The sequence below is a fragment of the Plectropomus leopardus genome, chromosome 19 (assembly GCF_008729295.1).
Source record: "Plectropomus leopardus isolate mb chromosome 19, YSFRI_Pleo_2.0, whole genome shotgun sequence".
In the NCBI taxonomy this organism is placed as follows: Eukaryota; Metazoa; Chordata; class Actinopteri; order Perciformes; family Serranidae; genus Plectropomus; species Plectropomus leopardus.
In genome coordinates, this window is record NC_056481.1 from 23,994,335 (window position 1) to 24,002,209 (window position 7,875).

Below are 7,875 nucleotides of genomic sequence, written 5' to 3' on the forward strand. Positions count from 1 at the left end.
TCATTTTTGACATTTTTTGCCATACTATTTTTGCTTTTTTGGTCATTTTTTCAACATAAATCATTATGGTCTTTTTGGCTGTTTTTGCAACAATCCATGCTATGGCGTGTCTTGGCACACTATTTTATGCTGTTTTGAAGTGTTATCAGCTGTTTTTGGGACATGTCATTTTTGACATTTTTTTTACCATACTATAGCCTTGCTTTTCGGTCATTTTTTCAACAAGCATTATTTTGGTGTTTTTGGCCGTTTTTTTTCAACATTCTATGCAATGGCGTGTCTGGCACACTATTTTATGCTGTTTTGAGGTTTTTCAGCTGTTTTTGGGACATGTCATTTTTGATATTTTTTGCCATACTATAGCCTTGCTTTTCGATCATTTTTTCAACATGCATTTTTTGGTGTTTTTGGCCATTTTTGCAACATTCTATGCTATGGCGTCTCTAGGCATGCTATTTTATGCTGTTTTGAAGTATTTTCAGCTGTTTTTGGGACATGTCATTTTTGACTTTTTTTGCCATACTATAGCCTTGTCTTTTTGGTCATTTTTTCAACATGCATTATTTTGGTGTTTTTGGCCGTTTTTGCAACATTCTATGCTATGGCGTGTCTTGGCATGCTATTTTATGCTGTTTGAAGTATTTTCAGCTGTTTTTGGGACATGTCATTTTTGACATTTTTTTTTACCATACTATAGCCTTGCCTTTTCGGTCATTTTTTTCAACATGCATTATTAAGTGTTTTTTGGGCCGTTTTCGCAACATTCTATGCCATGGCATGTCTTGGCACACTATTTTATGCTGTTTTTGAGGTTTTTTTCAGCTGTTTTTGGGACATGTCATTTTTGACTTTCTTTGCCATACTATAGCCTTGCTTTTTTGTCATTTCTTCAACATGCGTTATTGTGTTTTTTTTGGCTGTTTTTGCAACATTCTATGCTATGGAGCGTCTGGGCACGCTATTTTATGCTGTTATGAAGTGTTTTTCAGCTGTTTTTGGGATATGTCATTTTTGACATTTTTTGCCATACTATAGCCTTGCCTTTTCGGTCATTTTTTCAGCAACATGCATTATTATGTGTTTTTTGGCCGTTTTTTTGCAACATTCTATGCAACGGCGTGTCTGGGCACACTATTTTATGCTGTTTTGAGGTTTTTTTCAGCTGTTTTTGGGACATACATTTTTGACATTTTTTGCCATACTATAGCCTTGCCTTTTCGGTCATTTTTTTTTAACAAGCATTATTTTTGTGTTTTTTTTGGCCGTTTTTGCAACATTCTATACTATGGCGTGTCTTGGCACATGTATTTGATGCTGTTTTGAGGTCTTTTCAGCTGTTTTTGGGACATGTCATTTTTGACATTTTTTGCCATACTATAGCCTTGCCTTTTCGGTCATTTTTTCAACATGCGTTATTATGGTTTTTTTGGCTGTTTTTGCAACATTCTATGCTATGCCGTGACTCGGCATGCTATTTTATGCTGTTTTGAGGTGTTTTCAGCTGTTTTTGGGACACGCCATTTTTGACTTACTTTGCCGCTACGGTCATGTTTTCAGCATGCATTATTTTGGTTTTTTGGGCCGTTTTTGCAACATTGTGTGCTATGGCGTGTCTGGGCACACTATTTTATGCTGTTTTGAGGTTTTTTCAGCTGTTTTTGACATGTCATATTTGATTTTTTGCCATACTATAGCCTTGCCTTTTCGGTCATTTTTTCAACATGCATTTTTTTGCTGTTTTTGCCCGTTTTTGCAGCATTCTATGCTATGGCGTGATTTGGCAGGCTATTTTATGCTGTTTTGAGGTGTTTTCAGCTGTTTTTGGGACATGTCATTTTTGAGATTTTAGCCATACTATAGCCTTGACTTTTTGGTAATTTTTTCAACATGCATTATTTTGCTGTTTTTTTGCCCGTTTTTGCAGCATTGTATGCTATGGCGTGATTTGGCAGGCTATTTTATGCTGTTTTGAGGTGTTTTCAGCTGTTTTTGGGACGTGTCATATTTTGAGATTTTTTGCCATACTATAGCCTTGCCTTTTCGATCATTTTTTCAACATGCATTTATTTTGCTGTTTTTGGCTGTTTTTGCCATTCTTTGCTATGGCGTGATTTGGCAGGCTATTTTATGCTGTTTTGAGGTGTTTTCAGCTGTTTTTGGGACGTGTCTTATTTTGAGATTTTTGCCATACTATAGCCTTGCCTTTTCGGTCATTTTTTCAACATGCATTATTTTGCTGTTTTGGGCCGTTTTTTGCAGCATTCTATGCTATGGCGTGATTTGGCAGGCTATTTTTATGCTGTTTTGAGGTGTTTTCAGCTGTTTTTGGGACGTGTCATATTTTGAGATTTTTTGCCATACTATAGCCTTGCCTTTTCGGTCATGTTTTCAACATGCATTATTTTGCTGTTTTTGCCCGTTTTTTTGCAGTATTCTATGCTATGGCGTGATTTGGCAGGCTATTTTATTTTATGCTGTTTTGAGGTGTTTTCAGCTGTTTTTGGGACGTGTCATATTTTGAGATTTTTGCCATACTATAGCCTTGCCTTTTCGGTCATTTTTTCAACATGCATTATTTTGCTGTTTTTGGCTGTTTTTGCCATGCTCTTTGCTATGGCGTGATTTGGCAGGTTATTTTATGCTGTTTTGAGGTGTTTTCAGCTGTTTTTGGGACGTGTCATATTTTGAGATTTTTGCCATACTATAGCCTTGCCGTTTCGGTCATTTTTTCAACATGCATTATTTTGCTGTTTTTGTCCGTTTTTGCAGCATTCTATGCTATGGCGTGATTTGGCAGGCTATTTTATGCTGTTTTGAGGTGTTTTCAGCTGTTTTTGGGACGTGTCATATTTTGAGATTTTGCCATACTATAGCCTTGCCTTTTCGGTCATTTTTTCAACATGCATTATTTTGCTGTTTTTGGCTGTTTTTGCCATGCTCTTTGCTATGGCGTGATTTGGCAGGTTATTTTATGCTGTTTTGAGGTGTTTTCAGCTGTTTTTGGGACGTGTCATATTTTGAGATTTTTGCCATACTATAGCCTTGCCTTTTCGGTCATTTTTTCAACATGCATTATTTTGCTGTTTTTGTCCGTTTTTGCAGCATTCTATGCTATGGCGTGATTTGGCAGGCTATTTTATGCTGTTTTGAGGTGTTTTCAGCTGATTTTGGGACATGTCATATTTTGACATTTTTGCCATACTATAGCCTTGCCTTTTCGGTCATTTTTTTCAACATGCATTATTTTGCTGTTTTTGGCTGTTTTTGCCATGCTCTTTGCTATGGCGTGATTTGGCAGGTTATTTTATGCTGTTTTGAGGTGTTTTCAGCTGTTTTTGGGACGTGTCATATTTTGACATTTTTGCCATACTATAGCCTTGCCGTTTTCGGTCATTTTTCAACATGCATTATTTTGCTGTTTTTGGCTGTCCGTTTTTGCAGCATTCTATGCTATGGCGTGATTTGGCAGGTTATTTTATGCTGTTTTGAGGTGTTTTCAGCTGTTTTTGGGACGTGTCATATTTTGAGAATTTTGCCATACTATAGCCTTGCCTTTTCGGTCATTTTGTCAACATGCATTATTTTGCTGTTTTTGGCTGTTTTTGCAGCATTCTATGCTATGGCGTGATTTGGCAGGCTATTTTATGCTGTTTTGAGGTGTTTTCAGCTGTTTTTGGGACGTGTCACATTTTGAGATTTTTTGCCATACTATAGCCTTGACTTTTTGGTCATTTTTTCAACATGCATTATTTTGCTGTTTTTGCCCGTTTTTGCAGCATTGTTTGCTATGGCGTGATTTGGCAGGCTATTTTATGCTGTTTTGAGGTGTTTTCAGCTGATTTTGGGACGTGTCATATTTTGAGATTTTTGCCATACTATAGCCTTGCCTTTTCGGTCATGTTTTCAACATGCATTATTTTGCTGTTTTTGGCCGTTTTTGCAGCATTGTTTGCTATGGCGTGATTTGGCAGGCTATTTTATGCTGTTTTGAGGTGTTTTCAGCTGTTTTTGGGACATGTCATATTTTGACATTTTTGCCATACTATAGCCTTGCCTTTTCGATCATTTTTTCAACATGAATTATTTTGCTGTTTTTGGCTGTTTTTGCCATGCTCTTTGCTATGGCGTGATTTGGCAGGTTATTTTATGCTGTTTTGAGGTGTTTTCAGCTGATTTTGGGACGTGTCATATTTTGAGATTTTAGCCATACTATAGCCTTGCCTTTTCGTTCATTTTTTCAACATGCATTATTTTGCTGTTTTTGGCTGTTTTTGCAGTTCTTTTGCGATGGCGTGATTTGGCAGGCTATTTTATGCTGTTTTGAGGTGTTTTCAGCTGTTTTTGGGACGTGTCATATTTTGAGATTTTAGCCATACTATAGCCTTGCCTTTTCGGTCATTTTTTCAACATGCATTATTTTGCTGTTTTTGTCCGTTTTTGCAGCATTCTATGCTATGGCGTGATTTGGCAGGCTATTTTATGCTGTTTTGAGGTGTTTTCAGCTGATTTTTGGGACGTGTCATATTTTGAGATTTTTGCCATACTATAGCCTTGCCTTTTCGTTCATTTTTTCAACATGCATTATTTTGCTGTTTTTGGCCGTTTTTTTTACCATGTTCTTTGCTATGGTGTGATTTGGCACGCTATTTTATGCTGTTTTGAGGTGTTTTCAGCTGTTATTGGGACGTGTCATATTTTGAGATTTTTGCCATACTATAGCCTTGCGTTTTCGGTCATGTTTTCAACATGCATTATTTTGCTGTTTTGGCCGTTTTTGCAGCATTCTATGCTATGGTGATTTGGCAGGCTATTTTATGCTGTTTTGAGGTGTTTTCAGCTGATTTTGGGACGTGTCATATTTTGAGATTTTTGCCATACTATAGCCTTGCCTTTTCGTTCATTTTTTCAACATGCATTATTTTGCTGTTTTTGGCTGTTTTTTGCCATGTTCTTTGCTATGGTGTGATTTGGCAGGCTATTTTATGCTGTTTTGAGGTGTTTTCAGCTGTTTTTGGGACGTGTCATATTTTGAGATTTTTGCCATACTATAGCCTTGCCTTTTCGGTCATTTTTTCAACATGCATTATATTTTGCTGTTTTTGTCCGTTTTTGCAGCATTCTATGCTATGGCGTGATTTGGCAGGTTATTTTATGCTGTTTTGAGGTGTTTTCAGCTGTTTTTGGGACGTGTCATATTTTGAGATTTTTGCCATACTATAGCCTTGCGTTTTCGGTCATTTTTTTCAACATGCATTATTTTGCTGTTTTTGTCCGTTTTTGCAGCATTCTATGCTATGGCGTGATTTGGCAGGCTATTTTTATGCTGTTTTGAGGTGTTTTCAGCTGATTTTGGGACGTGTCATATTTTGAGATTTTTGCCATACTATAGCCTTGCCTTTTCGTCATTTTTTCAACATGCATTATTTTGCTGTTTTTGGCTGTTTTTTTACCATGTTCTTTGCTATGGTGTGATTTGGCACGCTATTTTATGCTGTTTTGAGGTGTTTTCAGCTGTTTTTGGGACGTGTCATATTTTGAGATTTTTGCCATACTATAGCCTTGCCTTTTCGGTCATGTTTTTCAACATGCATTATTTTGCTGTTTTTGCCCGTTTTTGCAGCAATCTATGCTATGGCGTGATTTGGCAGGCTATTTTATGCTGTTTTGAGGTGTTTTCAGCTGTTTTTGGGACGTGTCATATTTTTGAGATTTTTGCCATACTATAGCCTTGCCTTTTCGGTCATTTTTTCAACATGCATTATTTTGCTGTTTTTGCCCGTTTTTTGCAGCAATCTATGCTATGGCGTGATTTGGCAGGCTATTTTATGCTGTTTTGAGGTGTTTTCAGCTGTTTTTGGGACGTGTCATATTTTGAGATTTTTGCCATACTATAGCCTTGCCTTTTCGGTCATTTTTTCAACATGCATTATTTTGCTGTTTTTGGCCGTTTTTGCAGCAATCTATGCTATGGCGTGATTTGGCAGGCTATTTTATGCTGTTTTGAGGTGTTTTCAGCTGTTTTTGGGACGTGTCATATTTTGACATTTTTGCCATACTATAGCCTTGCCTTTTCGATCATTTTTTCAACATGCATTATTTTGGTGTTTTTGGTCATTTTTGCAACATTCTATGCTATGGCGTGATTTGGCATGCTATTTTATGCTGTTTTGAGGTCTTTTCAGCTGTTTCTGGGACATGTCATTTTTGACATTTTTTGCTATACTATAGCCTTGCCTTTTTGGTCATTTTTTCAACATGCGTTATTATGGGTTTTTTGGCCGTTTTCGCAACATTGTGTGCTATGGCGTGACAGGCTATTTTATGCTGTTTTGAGGTGTTTTCAGCTGTTTTTGGGACGTGTCATATTTTGAGATTTTTGCCATACTATAGCCTTGCCTTTTCGGTCATTTTTCAACATGCATTATTTTGCTGTTTTTGCCCGTTTTTGCAGCATCTATGCTATGGCGTGATTTGGCAGGCTATTTTATGCTGTTTTGAGGTGTTTTCAGCTGTTTTTGGGACGTGTCATATTTTGAGATTTTTGCCATACTATAGCCTTGCCTTTTCGGTCATTTTTTCAACATGCATTTATTTTGCTGTTTTTGTCCGTTTTTGCAGCATTCTATGCTATGGCGTGATTTGGCAGGCTATTTTATGCTGTTTTGAGGTGTTTTCAGCTGTTTTTGGGACGTGTCATATTTTGAGATTTTTGCCATACTATAGCCTTGCCTTTTTGGTCATTTTTTCAACATGCATTATTTTGCTGTTTTTGGCCGTTTTTTGCCATTTTTTGCTATGGCGTGATTTGGCAGGCTATTTTATGCTGTTTTGAGGTGTTTTTTCAGCTGTTTTTGGGACGTGTCATATTTTGAGATTTTTGCCATACTATAGCCTTGCCTTTTCGGTCATTTTTTCAACATGCATTATTTTGCTGTTTTTGGTCCGTTTTTGCAGCATTCTATGCTATGGCGTGATTTGGCAGGCTATTTTATGCTGTTTTGAGGTGTTTTCAGCTGTTTTTGGGACGTGTCATATTTTGAGATTTTTGCCATACTATAGCCTTGCCTTTTCGGTCATTTTTTCAACATGCATTATTTTGCTGTTTTTGTCCGTTTTTGCAGCATTCTATGCTATGGCGTGATTTGGCAGGCTATTTTATGCTGTTTTGAGGTGTTTTCAGCTGTTTTTGGGACGTGTCATATTTTGAGATTTTTGCCATACTATAGCCTTGCCTTTTCGGTCATTTTTTCAACATGCATTATTTTGCTGTTTTTGGCTGTTTTTACCATGTTCTTTGCTATGGCGTGATTTGGCAGGCTATTTTATGCTGTTTTGAGGTGTTTTCAGCTGTTTTTGGGACGTGTCATATTTTGAGATTTTTGCCATACTATAGCCTTGCCTTTTCGGTCATGTTTTCAACATGCATTATTTTGCTGTTTTTGCCGTTTTTTGCAGCAATCTATGCTATGGCGTGATTTGGCAGGCTATTTTATGCTGTTTTGAGGTGTTTTCAGCTGTTTTTGGGACGTGTCATATTTTGAGATTTTTGCCATACTATAGCCTTGCCTTTTCGGTCATTTTTTCAACATGCATTATTTTGCTGTTTTTGCCCGTTTTTGCAGCATTCTATGCTATGGCGTGATTTGGCAGGCTATTTTATGCTGTTTTGAGGTGTTTTCAGCTGTTTTTGGGACGTGTCATATTTTGAGATTTTTGCCATACTATAGCCTTGCCTTTTAGGTCATTTTTTCAACATGCATTATTTTGCTGTTTTTGCCCGTTTTTGCAGCATTGTTTGCTATGGCGTGATTTGGCAGGCTATTTTATGCTGTTTTGAGGTGTTTTCAGCTGATTTTGGGACGTGTCATATTTTGA